Raw genomic sequence first — 19,351 nt, forward strand, 5'->3', positions numbered from 1 at the left:
ATGTTTGAACATGTTCTATTTTTTTAAATTGATCTCATCTAATGTGAGGTCTTATACAAGTCTCCCCTAATCAAACCCATGCCTTCTAGTACAATTATTTTCCAAATTGTATTGTCTTCTTTCACCCCATAAATGGCCAGGTATTCGCCTCGTCCTTTGTCCAAGCATAAGAAGTTAATGCCCTAGCGCCCAACGCCCATTTGCCCAGCCACCAGACACGAGCATCTACCCTTCTTCATCCTCTACCAACTCTTAGTTCTTCCATATAGCTCCTCATCCTCCTCTATCACTCACACTTCTCTTTGGTAGTTATAGTTTTACCACCTAGCCATGTCCGATGCTTCTCAGACATCTCTACATTGTCCTCTGTTGTGCTCTGTAGAAACACCTCGAAGCCATGTCATTTTTTCTGTTCTTATTCAGATGCTAGCACCAGTCGGTAAAGTATCTTCTCTTGATTTGCCGTATGTTCCTCTGCTTTTTGTATTTTGATAGTTCAAAAATTTATGGTTATTTGCAAGTAGTTTTCATTTGGTTTTCCCCGGATATATACTTCTTCTCGGTTATTTCTAACACTAATCCTTCAATAGAGAGAAGAAAAATCATTTTTCATTGTTTGGTAGGAAATACCATGTATGGAAGGAAACCAAGGATAATTGTTGTAAATCAAGCCAAATGGAGCAACTTCCATGTTGGGGGCTCAACCATCTGGCGTAACAGAGTGAAAGACGACCTTTCATGCATGCACGAGCGCTCGTATGGTTGGTTGTATGAAGTGCCAGAGGCCACACCTTATCAGGACAAGACACTTTCATGTAGGACAAAGGAGGAGGGGAGAAACTTAGCCGCCAGAACAGGGTGAGAAGAGATACAGAGAACCACCGGAGATTTCTTCTAGTTTTATTCCTCCATCTCCATATTCATTTCATCTTCAGTATTGTAAGAGAATTCCAAGTTTTAAGATCATGGTGTAAACTCTATTCATACTCATCTAGAGATAGAGACTTGTTTGATAATTCTTCTTATTGTGGGTCTTCACGGTATTATTGATATGGTCTTCATGGGTTTATTCTCTGAGATGATTGGTTATTCTCTTTCGATGTGTCAGTAATTCCCCCTAGGCGTGGGAGATGTAGGTGAGTGGTAAGATTCATTTGTGTCTATTCCATTTGTCGCCATCCGTGTTCGTAGTCTTATGATCTATGTAGTGAGTGTTATTCTATGGTGAACTTTATGCGTGTTCTCCAATTTAAGGGCCCGGGCAACATGATCTCAAGACCTACATGTACAACTAACACATATTGTTTAGAAAATTTGCATCCTCTGACGTGACAGGTGGAGACATCTATGAGGACCGAAGATAATATAACATAACGGGGATCCATTGAACTTAATGCATGGTTCCGGTCTAATGACCTTAATTATGGAGACAACCATGTTGTGGCAATGGCAAAGCAGGACCATAGTATCGGTGCTAAAACCGACGGATCTCGGGTAGGGGGTCCCGAGCCAGTAGTCTCGGCTAGATGGTAACAGGAAGTAGAGAAAGACACAATTTTTACCCAGGTTCGTGCCCTCTCGAAGAGGCAAAACCCTATGTCCTGCTTGTATTTGATGTCTACTACACAACCTTCTTCCTGTAGACGTTGTTGGGCCTCCAAGTGCAGAGGTTTGTAGGATAGTAGCAAATTTCCCTCAAGTGGATGACCTAAGGTTTATCAATCCATGTGACGCATAGGATGAAGATGGTCTCTCTCAAGCAACCCTGCAACCAAATAACGAAGAGTCTCTTGTGTCCCCAACACACCCAATACAATGGTAAATTGTATAGGTGCACTAGTTCAGCGAAGAGATGGTGATACAAGTGCAATATGGATGATAGATATAGGTTTTTGTAATCTGAAAATATAAAAACAGCAAGGTAACTAATGATAAAAGTGAGCACAAACGGTATTGCAATGCTTTGAAACAAGGCCTAGGGGTTCATACTTTCACCAGTGCAAGTTCTCTCAACAATAATAACATAATTGGATCATATAACTATCCCTCAACATGCAACAAAGAGTCACTCCAAAGTCACTAATAGCGGAGAACAAATGAAGAGATTATTGTAGGGTACGAAACCACCTCAAAGTTATCCTTTTTGATCGATCTATTCAAGAGTCCCTAGTAAAATAACACGAAGCTATTCTTTCCATTCGATCTATCATAGAGTTCGTACTAGAATAACACCTTAAGACACAAATCAACCAAAACCCTAATGCCACCTAGATACTCCAATGTCACCTCAAGTATCCGTGGGAATGATTATACGATATGCATCACAAAATCTTAGATTCATCTATTCAACCAACACAAAGTACTTCAAAGAGTGCCCCAAAGTTTCTACCGGAGAGTCAAGACAAAAACGTGTGCCAACCCCTATGCATAAGTTCACAATGTTACGGAACCCGCAAGTTGATCACCAAAACATACATCAAGTAGATCACGTGAATATCCCATTGTCACCACAGATAAGCACACACAAGACGTACATCAAGTGTTCTCAAATCCTTAAAGACTCAATCCGATAAGATAACTTCGAAGGGAAAACTCAATCCATTACAAGAGAATAGAGGGGGAGAAACATCATAAGATCCAACTATAATAGCAAAGCTCGCGGTACATCAAGATCATGCCAAATCAAGAACACGAGAGAGAGAGATCAAACACATAGCTATTGGTACATACCCTCAGCCCCGAGGGTGAACTACTCCCTCCTCGTCATGGAGAGTGCTGGGATGATGAAGATGGCCACCGATGCTGGATCCCCCCTCCGGCAGGGTACTGGAACAGGGTGCCGATTGTTTTTTGGTGGCTACAAAGGCTTGCGATGGTGGAACTCCCGATCTAGGTTATGTTCTGGGGGTTTCCATATATATAAGAGGTTTTGGCGTCGGGAACAAGTCAGGGGGGGTCTCCGAGGCGGCCACGAGGTAGGGGGCGCGCCCAGGGGGGTAGGGCGCGCCCCCACCCTCGTGGGTGCCTCGGGACTCTTCTGGACCATCTTCGGTACTCCGTGGCCTTCTTCTGGTCCAAAAATAAACTCCGTGAAATTTCAGGTCAATTGGACTCCGTTTGATTTTCCTTTTCTGCAATACTCAAAAACAAGGAAAAAACAGAAACTGGCACTGGGCTCTAGGTTAATAGGTTAGTCCCAAAAATGATATAAAAGTGTATAGTAAAGCCCATAAACATCCAAAATGGGTAATATAATAGCATGGAACAATCAAAAATTATAGATACGTTGGAGACGTATTAGTATTGTACTGATTGTGGTTGGGGTACAAGGTACAGGATGATCTACCTCGAGATCGTATGAATAATTTATAACTTGCCCCTGCGGACTAAACCCGTCGACTTATACAGGCACCGGGGGTATCTAAGATTATAAGTATGTCGACTACATATAGGGATAAACATGTCGATCTTTTAAACATGCCTTGAAGTATATGCCAAGTCTTCGCAGGATTCCATCTTGAGTACGTCGTGGGCCATGGCTTGTGTGGCCCATTCTTTGGTTATCGGTGGGTCCTTGGGCCAACCCATGGATGGCACACCGATGTCGTGAGCACCCCCTAATCCAGGACACCGTTAGTAGCCCCTCAACTAGTCTTTAAGCCGAGGTTATTGATTCCTTCCTCGGGAGAGCTTCATCTCTTGGTCTTTGGCTTCATAGGCGAGTTCCATATTCCTCGTTGGTTCCTAGATCCGTGGACTCATTGATATCTGAAGTCCTTTTTATGTTCCATCCTCGCCCCCTCCTCTGATTGTGGCCACACGCAATTTTGCGCAATGATTTATTTGGGGCAATTAAGGGGTATCTTGTAACAAGGCCCTTCTTATCTACAATCTATTTTACAGGGTCCGAGACTCCCTTAGCTTAACCATGAAGGCTTGCCACATGAGCATAGTAGGCCTGCTTGGGTCGTGCCATGATATCTTTCGGTCAAAAACTAAACCTTCACCGCCCACCGCGGTGCCGATTTGTCTCATCAATAGCCATTACCCTGAGTTTATCATGGCTCGAGGCCGTTTCTATTGGCACGTCCCATTGATAAAGCGATCATGCCCCGGATTTCAAGTGATATCATTAATGAAATCCCTTAATCCTTGCGTGCACATATTGCACGTCGCATTGGGAACTGGCGGATTTACTCCATGGCATGGTGCCCCTTAGTCTTTTACTGGTCTATAAAAGGGAAATAATGAACCCAATTCACCCCAAGCTCTCATTCCTGCTCCATAGTCAAGGATGCTCCCAAGCTCAAGCACCCCGAGATTTGCTTTTCAAGCTCCACCTTCGCCCCTTTCCCTCTTCTTCTATTCTCCATCGCAAAGAGATGGTCGGGAAAGGAAAAGGCGCTGCCTCTTCAGTGTCTGAGGATAAGGTCATCGATAAGAGAGGACAAGGGTTGCCCTCCATCTTCACCATCGGAACCATTGCTGAGCTCTAGGCCAATGGGTACCTCCTACCCCATGGACGACTAGGTGCCGATCTCCCTTGCGCAAAGATGAGGTTTGCTCAGCCTCTGCTATCCCTGAATCCCAAAAGGGGGAGTGGGTGATTTTTATTTCTCACCTCATCCGAGGTCTCAGCTTCCCTCTCCACCCATTCCTCAGGGGTTTCATGTTTTTCTATGAGATCCAGTTCCAGCACCTGGCCCCGAACTCAATCCTCCACATCCCCAGCTACATTACCTTCTGCGAGGCCTTCCTCTGCATAGAGCCCCACTTCAGGCTCTGGCTAAAGCTGTTATGCATCAAGCCGAACAGTAGCGACTCTAATCTTGCGGAGTGTGATGGGTCCATGATCAGCAAGATCCCCATGGTATATTGGCCCAAGGGCACATTTATCGAGACTATGAAGCTTTGGCAGGAGGAATGGTTTTACATGGCCGACATGCCATTAGGGAAGCATGAGGGGGTCCCTGCCTTCTCAGCGACGCCCCTACAATGGATGCACTCCTGAACCGCAAGAACCTTGACCGGGGGAGGGGAGGAGCTCCAACACAAGGTCAAGGCCATCGGCAACATGGGTGTCACCTTAGTGGATGTAGTCCATGTGATGCTCCATCGTCGGATCCTGACCCTCTAAGCTGAGCAACTCCAATGTGGAGGTACTCATAGGAGAACGAGGAGGTGATGATCTGAAGGTTTTTCCAAGGAAAAGACCTCGATGGGATGTGGAAGATGCTCTTCAAGCTCAAGAGCAACTTCCCATTCGATGGAGACATCATCTTAAGCCAAGCACGTCGTGTCACTGAGGTAATATTTTGTCTTAAGTTATTTATTAGACTCTTTGCCACTTCTTCTTATCTGAGTGGTCAATTTATGTATTTTGCACAAAGTTGGCACGCACGTGCCAAGGCGATCAAGTTCCCGACACCATAGCGGGAGGACCCCAGGAGCCCTGATTTTGAGAAGCTGCTGACCAAGGACCCTTATGTGGTCCTCGTCAAGACAAAGAAATAAGGGGTGAAGAAGACCAGGGCAAAGAAAACCTGGCCATCCAAGACAGTGTCTTGGATGCCCCTACCAAGAGTCAACACAACTCACCCTCTGAATCCAACTCCGACCAGCAGGAGGATTCCAGCGATGTCCCCTTCTCCCAAGGTGGGAAGAAGGCGGCATCTTTCGGCATAAATAAAATTAGGGTGGTGACAGCCTGGAGCGACGGGCCAAAACAAATTGGGTCATACGCTTTCCTTGGACAGAAAGGGAGGCTTTTGGAGGCTATGCAATATCCGGCAGGTTCTGGCCTGCAACCATAAGAGCAGCTCAAAACAAGACACCAGATGGGTTGCCAGGATTACTTCGCGGGATTCTCCCAGGAGTAGGATCTAGCATGCCCGAGAAGAGAAGACCTTGATCTGGGGGAAGATGAGCAGCAACCCATGCCATGGAGGACGCCCATCGGCTCTAGGTGGCAGGCTGAAGGTGTATGACCGGTCCTCACGCCTGGGTCCCGATAGGTTATGTGTGGCCAAAGTCGTCTGTAGCGGCCACAATAAGATTCCCCTACTTCTTACATCGCTATAGTGGTGGTACTTCGCTGCCTTCTGATGACTCCATATTAGAGCTGATTTGTTGCACATTATCTCTGTATATCAAGTCATATCATGTTCTATTGAGCCAATTACATGTCCATATGCATGATTTCTGTGGCAAACGAATGCCTGATGCATCTACATTTGTTGCACATTATCTCTGTATACCAAGTCATATCATGTTCTTTAGAGCTCATTTGTTGCACATTATCTTTGTACATCAAGTCATATCATGTTCTATCGACCCTAGTCTGCCTGGCGCGTCTACATTTGAGAATGCAAATGAATCTTTTTTTCATTGGCAAATGAATCTGTATGTATTACCATGCTCGTGTTTTCCTTGCAAATAATTAGTCCTTTGAAACGAGATACTATAAATTAATTAATGAGGAGTTCTTTGAATTAGAGTGTGTTTGTCACATAGCAATCTCCAATTCTAACGTGGATTTCGCATTTCATGGTATCCATGCTATGTTTCTTTAATGCAAATTCGTATGTATAATATGAACACTACGGTAGTGACAAAAGTTTGGATGGATTCAAGCATATGACAACACACATACAAAATACCATAACAATCGAGTCAATATTAGTGCATCAACTTTTCAAATACTAGTACGACATGAATTCGAAATAATTACAGAAGCCATATGCATGGTCCTCAATTCAAATCTTACAATGTACACTAAATTGAAATGCCAATTAAGCCTAGTCTCTACTACTAAAGCAGAATCAGATGTCATGATGGTTCGACCTCCCTAATCACGTACATGTAGTTCTCCTCGCACCTGAAAAATCGGACCTCCTCCACCCCTTCCCGTTCCCGTCCGAAAGTAAAAAAAACCACGTATGCACATCCACCTCCACTCCCCTTTCGCAAATCTCTCGCTCTCAATCCCTTGCCTCTCCACATAGGAATCGCCGCTACCGACCTCCTCCCACCCACGAGCGGCAACAAACTGCAACTAACCTAGATTAGAGTGGTGAATCCGCTCGTTGGCATCTCATATCTTCATCGAGTTCAGGAGGATCTCATTGGCATGGTGGCATCTCATATCTTCTTCGTCAAGTCGAGGAGAAGATCCACACGGGGAGGGAGATGAACAAGAGCGGCACAATGGTACGGGCGAACAACGACCCAGGTAATGCTATCTCCCTACCCTCGCTCCACCCCATCTTCTCCCTGTAGCATGTACTGCCACACCCCCACGCTCCCCTCTCCAATGGAAGATGCTCACAGTAGCCTGTATTGTGGCACCCCCATGTTCTCCTCTTGGCAGAGCCGGCGAACGACGTGCCATTGGATTGGAAGAGGCCCTGACAGGGGCCTTCTTGTTGTATCCAGGGCGTAGGGGTGTGGAAGCATGTCATAGGGCTCCACACGCTTGTCCGTCACCATCGGATGTTGTTGGGAACATAGTAATAATTCAAAAAAAAAATCCTACGTGTCACCAAGATCAATCTAGGAGATGCTAGCAACAAGAGAGAGAGAGAGAGAGAGAGAGAGAGAGAGAGAGAGAGAGAGAGAGAGAGAGAGAGCATCTTTATACCCTTGAAGATTGCTAAGCGGAAGCGTTACAAGAACGCAGTTGATGGACTCGTATTCGCGATGATTCAAATCACGGAAGATCCGATCCAAGCGCCGAACGGACGGTGCCTCCGTATTGAACACATGTATAGTCCGGGGACGTCTCCTCCTTCTTGATCCAGCAAGGGGGGAGGAGAAGTTGAGGGAGAACTCCGGCAGCATGACGGCATGGTGGTGGAGCTCGTGGTTCTCTGGCAGAGCTTCGCCAAGCTCAACGAAGGAGGAGAAGGTGTACGAGGGGGGAGGGCTGCGCTAGGGGCTGAGGTGTGGCTGCCCTCCCACCCCCTCTATATATAGGGTGAAGGGGAGAGGGGCCCGCCCCCCTAGATGCATCTAGAGGGGGGCGGCGGCCAAGGGGGGAGACTTGCCCCCCAAGCAGGTGGGAGGCGCCCCCACCCCCTAGGGTTTCCAACCCTAGGCACCTTGGGCCCTTGGGGGTGCACCAACCCACTAGGGGGCTGGTTCCCACCCATATCCAGCCCACTTCCCCCCGGGGTAGGTGGCCCCACCCGGTGGACCCAGGGACACCTTTCGGTGGTCCTGATACAATAGCAATAACCCCAAAACCTTCCAGCGATTGAAACTGGACTTCCCATATATAATCTTCACCTTCAGACCATTCCAGAACTCCTCATGACGTCTGGGATCTCATCCGGGACTCCGAACAACTTTCAGTAACCACATACAATTTCCCATTACAACTCTAGCGTAATCGAACCTTAAGTGTGTAGACCCTACGGGTTCGGGAACCATGCAGACATGACCGAGACATCTCTCCGGCCAATAACCAATAGAGGATCTGGATACCCATATTGGCTCTCACATGTTCCACGATGATCGCATTGGATGAACCACGATGTCGGGGATTCAATCAATCCCGTATACAATTCCCTTTGTCCATCGGTATGTTACTTGCCCGAGATTCGATCGTCGGTATCCCCGTACCTTGTTCAATCTCGTTACCGACAAGTCTCTTTACTCATTCCGTAACGCATGATCCCGTGGCTAACTCCTTAGTCACATTGAGCTCATTATGATGATGCATTACCGAGTGGGCCCAGAGATACCACTCCATCATACGGAGTGACATATCCCAGTCTCGATTCGTGCCAACCCAACAAACACTTTCGAAGATACCTGTAGTGCACATTTATGGTCACCCAGTTACGTTATGACATTTGATACACCCAAAGCATTCCTACAGCATCCGGGATTTGCACAATCTCATGGTCTAAGGAAAGATACTTGACATTAGAACAACTCTAGCAAACAAACTACACGATCTTGTGCTATACTTAGTATTGGGTCTTGTCCATCACATCATTCTCCTAATGATGTGATCTCGTTATCAATGACATCCAATGTCCATGGTCAGTAAACCATAACCATCTATTGATCAACGAGCTAGTCAACTAGAGGCTCACTAGGGACATGTTGTGGTCTAGGTATTCACATATGTATTTCGGTTTCCGGTTAATACAATTATAGCATGAATAATAGACAATTATCATGAACAAGGAAATATAATAATAACCATTTTATTATTGCCTCTAGGGCATATTTCCAACATTTTCCCACTTGCACTAGTCAATAATCTAGTTACATTGTGATGAATAAAACACCCATAGAGTTCTGGTGTTGATCATGTTGTGCTCGTGGAAGAGGTTTAGTCAACGGATCTGCGACATTCAGATCCATATTTACTTTACAATTATCTATGTCTCCATCTTGAATATATTCATGAATGGAGTTGAAGCGGCGCTTGATGTGCTTGGTCTTCTTGTGAAACTGGGCTCCTTGGCAATGGCAATAGCTCCAGTGTTGTCACAGAAGAGAGTCATTGGACCCGACGCATTGGGAATCACTCCTAGGTCGGTGATAAACTCCTTCATCCAGACTCCTTCCTGTGCTGCTTCCGGAGCAGCTATGTACTCCGCTTCACATGTAGATCCCACCATGATGCTTTGCTTGCAACTGCACCAGCTGACTGCCCGACCATTCAAAATATACACGTACCCGGTTTGTGACTTGGAGTCATCCAGATCTGTGTCAAAGCTAGCGTCAATGTAACCCTTTACGACGAGCTCTTCGACACCTCCATAAATGAGAAACATATCCTTAGTCCTTTTCAGGTACTTCAGGATATTCTTGACCGCTGTCTAGTGTTCCATACAAGGATCACTTTGGTACCTCCCTACCAAACTTATGGCAAGGTTCACATCAGGTCTGGTACACAACATGGCATACATAATAGAGCCTACAGCCGAGGCATAGGGGATGTCACTCATCTTTTCTCTTTCTGATGTCGAGGTCGGGCGTTGAGCTGTGCTCAATCTCACACCTTGCAATACAGGCAAGAACTCCTTCTTGGACTAATCCATATTGAACCTCTTCAATGTCTTTTCAAGGTATGTGCTTTGTGAAAGATTAATGAGGCGTCTCGATCTATCTCTATAGATCTTGATGCCTAATATGTAAGCAGCTTCTCCAAGGTCCTTCAAATAAAAACACTTATGCAAGTAGGCCTTTATGCTTTCCAAAAGTTCTATATCATTTCCCATCAATGGTATGTCATCCACATATAGTATGAGAAAAGCTACAGAGCTCCCACTCACTTTCTTGTAAATACAGGCTTCTCCATAAATCTGTATAAACCCAAATGCTTTGATCATTTCATCAAAGCGAATGTTCCAACTCCGAGATGCTTGCACCTGCCCATAGATGGAGCGCTGGAGCTTGCATACCTTGTCAGTATTCTTAGGATCGACAAAACCTTGCGGCTGCATCATATACAATTCTTCCTTAAGGAAACCGTTAAGGAATGCCGTTTTGACGTCCATTTGTCAGATCTCATAATCATGGAATGTAGCAATTGCTAACATGATTCAGACAGACTTGATCTGAAGTTTCATGATCATCATCATTAACTTCCTCTCTAGTCGGCGCAGGCACCACAGAGAACATCTTCCTGAGCTACGCTACTTTCTGTTCCAAGAGGGGGTACCTCATCAAGTTCCAGTTTCCTCCCACTTACTTCTTTCGAGAGAAACTCTTTTCCACAAAGGATCCATTCTTGGAAACAAAGATCTTGCCCTCAGATCTAAGGTAGAAGGTATACCCAATAGTTTCCTTAGGGTATCCTATGAAGACGCATTTTTCCGATTTGGGTTCGAGCTTTTCAGGTTGAAGTTTCTTGACATAAGCATCATATCCCCAAACTTTCAGAAACAACAACTTAGGTTTCTTCCCAAACCATAATTCAAACGGCGTCGTCTCAACGGATTTAGACGGTGCCCTATTTAAAGCGAATGCTGCAGTCTCTAAAGCATAACCCTAAAATGATAGCGGTAGATTAGTAAGAGACATCATAGATCGCACCATGTCCAATAGAGTGTGATTACGAAGTTCGGACACACCATTTCGCTGAGGTGTTCCAGGCGGCGTGAGTTGTGAAACAATTCCACATTTCCTTAAGTACATGCCAAACTCATGACTCAAATATTCTCCTCCATGATCTTATCATAAGAACTTTATTTTCCTGTCATGTTGATTCTCTACCTCGCTCTGAAATTCCTTGAACTTTTCAAGGATCTCAGACTTGTGTTTCATTAAGTAGACATACCCATATCTGCTTAAGTCATCAGTGAGGGTGAGAACATAATGATAGCCACTGCGAGCCTCAACACTCGTTGGACAGTGATGTCTACTACACAACCTTCTTCTTGTAGATGTTGTTGGGCCTCCAAGTGCAGAGGTTTGTAGGACAGTACCAAATTTCCCTCAAGTGGATGACCTAAGGTTTATCAATCCGTGGGAGGCGTAGGATGAAGATGGTCTCTCTCAAACAACCCTGCAACCAAATAGCAAAGAGTCTCTTGTGTCCCCAACACACCCAATACAATGGTAAATTTTATAGGTGCACTAGTTCGGCAAAGAGATGGTGATACAAGTGCAATATGGATGGTAGATATAGGTTTTTGTAATCTGAAAATATAAAAACAGCAAGGTAGCATGTAACAAAACTGAGCGAAAAAGGTATTGCAATGCCTTGAAACAAGGCCTAGGGCTCATACTTTCACTAGTGCAAGTTCTCTCTGATAAGGATACAAACCTGGGGTAGGGTCATAGGCCTGACCTATACGTCCTGCCCAAGGTCACTACCCTAGAAGATAAGAAGTCCAAGAGGCAACAAAGAACCCCCAGTCAAAGGTGTCGAGTGCAATCCACTCGACCAATCATATCACTCGGATACCCCTCCTACTCATTGTCACTCGACCATACAAGGAATCACTCGACCCACCGAAGATCAGGAGTCACTCAGCATTGCAACGATCAGGCGTTCACTCTGTAGTCTTTAAAGTCATTAATAGCACTTAAGGCTGACATTATCAGTAACGCCCCTACTTTATGTACATTAAGCCCCTTGTAATGGAGGATGGCTGGGGTCCTGGCGCACTCTATATAAGCCACCCCCTCCTCTGGGACAAGGGTTCGCACCCCCTGTAACATCACACACATATAATCCAGTCGACCGCCTCCGGGCACCGAGACGTAGGGCTATTACTTCCTCCGCGAAGGGCCTGAACTCATAAATCCTGTGTGTACACCTTCACCATAGCTGAGATCTTGCCTCTCCATACCTACCCCCTTTCTACTGTCAGTCTTGGAACCACGACAGTTGGCGCCCACCGTGGGGCAGGTGTCTTAGCGACTTGTTGGTGAAGTTGCAATTTTTCTGATCCCCATCATCATGGTTCCGGGCGGTGGATTGGCTGAGGGCCGCGAGATCCGTCTTTGTGCGCTCGTTTTCATCGCCGACGACTCCGCTTGGCTTCAGGAAGCTCCCCTGGACGTCGAGGCGCTCCCCGTCCGAGGGGCGACGCACTTTGGCGCGTGCGTTCGTGGCGTCCTTCCCCAGCAGCCGTCGACCCAGTATTGGTTGGCTCCGATGGTGTCTTCTCTCCCCGCTGTTCGCCGCCGCAAGAGATCCGGTCGATCGTGGCTTCAGCGGTGGGTGAGGCATGCGGTGGCTCGACATTCGGCCACCCATCAAGTCGTGGCAATCGAGCCCGACGAAACTCTCCACGGCCTGTTCGATCTGTCGACTGGCTCCGTCGAGACCGCATCCGAGTGTGATAGCAGCGACCCTGCGGTTGAAGTCTTGATGGTCGATGGACCATGTAGTCCACCTGGTTTCCGCCGTGAAGATGGCGGTGATCCGTCGCGCGTCCACGAGGAATACCCTCCCGAACCCCTCTTTTCGCAACAGAGGGAAGAACTTTGTCGCCGCAACATGGATGCACTCCACATGCCCATCATTGGAGAAACCCCCGAGGCTCGGGCCTTGGAAGAGGTGCGCTTGGCTAATTTGGTTGAGCACACTCGACTAGAGAACCTTCAGCGTGCTCTCAACGAGCGTGCTCGGGAGCGGATCCCTGGGTCCAGTTGACGACATCTTTTCCCGCCTCCACCTAAGGTATACCGCACTCCGATTCAAAATCTCACAGCTGCGGCCCGGATAGCAGAGTCAATTCAACCTTCCTAGTCGGAGGCTGGCAGAGGTTTGATGCAGATCCGGGCCTTACTCCGGGCAGCAGGAGAACAAAACACAATAGTGTGTCAATCGCGGAATAGGATTCATAGCAGATCTGTGGTAGCGGATACAATTCAGTCGGCCCACAGTCCAAGATCGCCCCTACAGTGTGAAGGCCGTGGGCGACATGATCACCGACTCGACCGCAACAATCGTCGTCGAGTGCCCACGCCTCCTCCGAGGAGTGCGTCATATGTGCCTCGACAGACGATGATAGACGCCGTCACAGTGGCGAGCTCAGAGCACCAGTCGACCCAAGAGAGCCAGGCTTTGATGCAAGATCTATCCTCGTTCAAGGTCTAGTCGACCGGAACAGAGTGCATAGAGAAGACCCTGGCAAAGATCGTCCGACTGGCAGCAGAGTGCATGTTTCAGGTCCAGAGTGTTTCAGCAGAGCCATCAGGGCTGCAGTGATTCCTCCCAACTTCAGGTTGGCGACTAGAGTCAGTAAGTTCACTAGAGAGTCCAAGCCTGAAACTTGGCTTGAGGATTACCGAGTGGTTGTGCAAATTGGTGGCAGGAATGATGAAGTGGCAATGAAACATCTTCCTCTGATGCTAGAGGGATCAGCCCGAGCGTGGTTGACTCAGTTAGCCCCAGGCAGTATATATAGTTAGGAAGAGCTTGCTTGAGTGTTCGTCAGAACTTTTGAGGGCACTTGCAAGCGGCCAGCAGGATTGACAGAGTTGCAGCATTGTGTGCAGAAGCCGAGTGAGACTCTAAGGGATTTCAGTCAGAGGTGGACCACTTTGCATCACACCGTTGAAAATGTATCAGAGCATCAAGGGGTGTGTGCCTTCAAGGAAGGCGTCAAATACCGAGAGTTGGTCCTGAAGTTCGGTCGGACTGGAGATATGACTCTAACTCAGATGATGGAAATAGCCACCCAGTATGCTAACGGAGAAGAAGAGGATCGACTCTGCAGCGGAAAGGGTAAACCAGTCGGCCAAGAGGCCGGTGGGGGTAATTCCAATCGGAAACATAAACGTAAGGCCGAGCCTGCAGCACCCAGTGAGATTGCAGCAGTGGCTCAAGGAAAGTTTAAAGGAAAACCTAAAGGGCCCTGGCCCCCTAAGAAGGTAAAGGATCAAGCAGGAAATGATGTGTTGGATTTACCGTGTCACATCCATACGAAGAAGGACGAAGAGGGTAATCTAATTTACCCTAAGCATACCACTCGACAATGTCAACTCCTGATCCAGCAGTTCCGAGAGAAACAACCCAGTGAGAGGGAAAAAGAGTCGGACAAAGATGATGACAAAGAGGAAGACGAAGGTTATCCCAAAGTCAATTCCACCCTGATGATTTTTGCTGATGTTGAGAGCAAGAGTCGGTTGAAAGTTATCAACAGGGAAGTGAATATGGTCGCTCCGGCGACGACGACCACATACCTGAAATGGTCTCAAACAACCATTATGTTCGACCAGTCTGATCACCCTGCGCGTATAGCCACCCCTGGGAGGCAAGCGTTAGTGGTCGACCCAGCGGTCGAAGGCACTAGACTGACCAAAGTGCTAATGGATGGTGGTAGCGGCCTGAATATCCTTTATGCTGAAACCTTGAAGGGGATGGGCATTCCGATGTCCAAACTTAGCGAGAGCAATATGAGTTTCCATGGCATTATCCCTGGAAATAAAGCCGAATCACTCGGCTAGATCGCCCTTGACGTGGTTTTTGGTGATTCCAAGAATTACCGTAAGGAAAAGTTGACATTTGAAGTTGTGGATTTCCAGAGTGCATATCATGCCATTCTAGGTAGGCCTGCCTACGCACGTTTTATGGCTCGACCATGTTACATGTACCTCAAGTTGAAGATGCCTAGCCCCAGAGGTGTGGTCACAGTTACTGGCAATCGGCAGAAAGCGGAGGAATGCTTCCAGAAGGGTTCCAAAATTGCCGATGCACAAATGGCAGCAGTTGAATTTCAAGAATATCAGAAGAATGCAGATCCGAGTGATTTGCTCCGAGCTAAGAAGCCTGCCACAGATTTTGCATTTTAGTCGTCTGGTGAAAGGAAGCCGATTCATATTCACCCGACCGATCCCAATGCCGCACCGACTCATATCTCAACAACACTCGACAGCAAATAGGAAGAAGCGCTCATCCAGTTCCTCCGTGAGAACTGGGACATCTTTGCATGGAAACCTTCTGACATGCTGGGTGTACCCAGAGAACTGGCTGAGCACCGTTTGCGTGTCGATCCCAAGGTAAAACCTGTCAAAGAGCATCTTCGGTGGTCCGCCGTGCAGAAGAGAAAGGCAATTGGCAAGGAAGTGGCTCGGCTCCTAACAGCAGAGTTCATCCGAGAGATCTACCACTCCGAGTGGCTTGCCAATGTAGTCATGGTCCCTAAGAAGGACGATTCACTTAGTATGTGCATCGAAATCAAGCACATCAATCGGGCCTGCCCGAAAGATCATTTTCCTCTCTCCCGCATCAATCAGATTGTTGACTCGACTGTGGGGTGTGAGCGCTTGTCTTTTTAGATGCATATTCCGGGTATCATCAGATCCGACTGTATGGTCCCGATGAAATAAAAACAGCCTTCATCACCCCATTCGGGTGCTTTTGCTATGTCACCATGCCATTTGGTCTTAAAAATGCTGGAGCCACATTCATGAGGATGATTCAGAAGTGCCTGCTCACTCAAATCAGTCGGAATGTGGAAGCATACATGGACGACATTGTGGTCAAGTCACGTGAAGGTTCCGACCTACTGACTGACCTCGCAGAAACCTTTGCCAACCTAAGAAGGTATGATATCAAGCTTAATCTATCAAAGTGCACATTCGGAGTTCCAGGTGGAAAGTTACTCGGTTTCCTCGTTTCCGAACGAGGGATCGATGCAAATCCAGAAAAAGTTGATACCATCCTCCGAATGAAACGCCCTGTGCGTGTGCATGACGTTCAGAAGCTTTCTGGTTGTTTGGCCACCTTGAGTCGATTCATTTCTCGTCTCGGTGAAAAGGCCTTACCTCTTTACCAATTGATAAAGAAATCTGATAAGTTCGAGTGGATTGATGAAGACGACGCAGCGTTTGTAGAGCTCAAAACCCTGCTTTCTACCCAGCCAGTGCTTACTGCGCCAATCAGCAAAGAGCCTTTACTACTTTATATTGCAGCCACTGGACAAGTTGTCAGTACAGTTCTCACGGTCGAGCGGGAAGAAGGAAAGGCTTACAAAGTTTAGCGCCCAGTGTATTATCTATCTAAAGTTTTGACTCCATCCAAGCAACGATATCCACATTATCAGAAGCTTGTCTATGGAATCTACATGACAATGAAGGTTGCACACTATTTCTCTGATCACTCCATTACAGTCGTCAGCGACGCACCATTATCTGAAATGCTGAACAACAGGGATGCAACTGGTCGAGTGGCAAAATGGGCGATTGAACTCCTTCCATTGGATATCAAGTTTGAGGCAAAGAAAGCTATCAAGTCCCAAGCAATCGCAGATTTCCTTGCCGAGTGAATTGAGCAGCAACTGCCGACTCAAGTTCACTCAGAGCATTGGGCCATGTTCTTCGATGGCTCCAAGATGCTGAATGGTTCAGGTGCTGGGGTAGTATTGGTATCTCCCTGTGGAGACAAGCTTAGCTATGTTCTCCAGATTCATTTTGATTCCTCCAACAATGAAGCTGAATATGAAGCACTTTTATACGGGTTGCGTATGGCCATTTCACTCGTCGTCCGTCGCCTTATGGTCTACGGCGACTTGGATTTGGTGGTTAATCAAGTGATGAAAGAGTGGGATGTCAGGAGCCCGGCCATGACTGGTTATTGCAATGCAGTAAGAAAGCTGGAAAAGAAGTTTGAAGGGTTGGAGCTTCACCATATACCCCGACTGAAAAATCAAGCTTCAAATGAATTGGCAAAGATAGGATCTAAGAGAGAGACCATTCCCAGCAATGTGTTTTTGGAGCATATTCATTCGCCTTCAGTTCAAGAAGATCCTTTCACTGAAGAGTCCCCACAGCCTAAAAGCGCCACAGATCCGACTGAAGTCGAAATCCCAGCCGTGGTCGACTTATTCATGGAAGTTTTGGTCGTCACTCCCGACTGGACAGTGCCATACATTGCATACATTCTTAGGAAGGAGCTTCCAGAGGATGAAGAAGAGGCTCGACATATCTTCTGACGATCTAAAGCCTTTACTGTGATAAAAGGTCCGTTATTCAGAGAAAGTGTAACTGGAGTCTGTCAGAAATGCATCACGCCAGAAGAAGGCTAAATGATCCTCAATGATATTCACTCGGGGACCTATGGTCACCATCGTGGCCAAAGCATACTGAGCCGGATTTTACTGGCCACATGCCAATGAGATGGCGAAGGAAATAGTAGACAAACGTGAAGGCTGTCAGTTTTACTCCAACATGTCCCATAAGCCTGCGTCAGCTCTAAAGACTATTCAACTCGTATGGCCCTTCGCTGTCTAGGGATTGGATATGGTTGGACCTCTGAGGACTGGCAGGAGTGGGTTTACCCATGTGCTGGTAGCAGTCGACAAGTTTACCAAATGGATTGAAGCCAAGCCCATTAAAAACCTTGAAGCAAGTACAGCTGTAAACTTCATCAGAGAATTAACATTCAGATATGGTGTTCCGCACATCATCATCACGGATAATGGGTCGAACTTCGACTTTGACGAGTTCAGAGCCTTTTGTGCTTCCCAATGCACAAGGGTCGATTATGCTTCAGTCGCCCATCCTTAGTCGAATGGGCAGGCTGAAAGAGCAAATGGATTGATTCTCAAAGGACTGAAACCCCGATTGATGCGTGACCTCAAGCATGCAGCAGGAGCCTGGGTCGACGAACTTTCATCAGTACTTTGGGGATATAGGACAACTCCTAATCGGTCGACTGGACGAACTCCATTCTTCTTAGTCTACGGAGCCGAAGCTGTACTACCGAGCGATTTGCTTCACAATGCGCCCCGGGTCGAGCTCTTCTCAGAAGAGGAAGCAGAACAAGCTCGGCAAGATGTAGTTGATCTCCTGGAAGAAGAAAGAGAGAGGGCCTTGATACGGTCGACCATCTATCAACAAGACCTGCGTCGATTCCATGCCAGAAACGTAAGGGGTCGGGCATTTCAGGAGGGAGACTTGGTTCTTCGAGTGGACCAGCAGAAACCACACAAGCTCGCTCTTGCTTGGGAAGGCCCCTTCGTCGTCACCAAAGTGCTCCACAATGGAGCATATCGTCTTTTCAGCTTTGAGCACAATAAAGATGAGCCACGCGCTTGGAACGCGGAGCTGCTCCGCCCCTTTTACTCTTAAGCATTCAGACTGTTGAGATGTAATAAGAAATACCTTTTAGTTTGATTACCAAAGACATAATTTTACAGTCTTTCGAATGATTGTTGTTCATTTTTTACATGTTCTAAAATCCTCCAGTGGGTGCCTTAGCTGCGAATCCGTTTCGCCTAAGTTGAAAAGAAAAACCCTACCGAGTGGTGAGCTAGCCTCTCACTCGGAGGCTTAGCTGCGAATCCGTTTCGCCTAAGTTTGAAAAATCCTACCGAGTGGTGAGCCAACCTCTCACTCGGAGGCTTAGCTGCGAATCCGTTTCGCCTAAGTTTGAAAAATCCTACTGAGTGGTGAGCCTGCCTTCCACTCAGAGGCTTAGCTGCAGTCCAGTACTCGCCTAAGTGTTAAAAAATCCTACCGAGTGGTGAGCCTGCCTCTCACTCGGAGGCTTACCTGCAGTCCAGTAGTCGCCTAAGTGTTAAAAAATCCTACCGAGTGGTGAGCCAGCCTCTCACTCGGAGGCTTAGCTGCAGTCTAGTACTCGCCTAAGTTTGAAAGATCCTACCAAACGGTACGGGTCGGCCATGACCCCTCCCCCCGGGGCTGCACCATCAAGAAGAAGGATGAGATTGTGCAAGCGATCCTCACGTTCGTGGGCTGTACTTGCCTAAGTTCGAAAAATCCTACCGGGTGATGAGCGATCCTCTCACTCGGAGGCTTAGTTGCAGTCCAGTACTCGCCTAAGTTTGAAAAATCCTACCGAGTGACGAGCGATCCTCTCACTCGGGGGCTTAGCTACAGTCCAGTACTCGCCTAAGTTTCAAAAATCCTA

The sequence above is a fragment of the Triticum dicoccoides genome, chromosome 2B, assembly GCF_002162155.2.
Source record: "Triticum dicoccoides isolate Atlit2015 ecotype Zavitan chromosome 2B, WEW_v2.0, whole genome shotgun sequence".
Taxonomy (NCBI): domain Eukaryota; kingdom Viridiplantae; phylum Streptophyta; class Magnoliopsida; order Poales; family Poaceae; genus Triticum; species Triticum dicoccoides.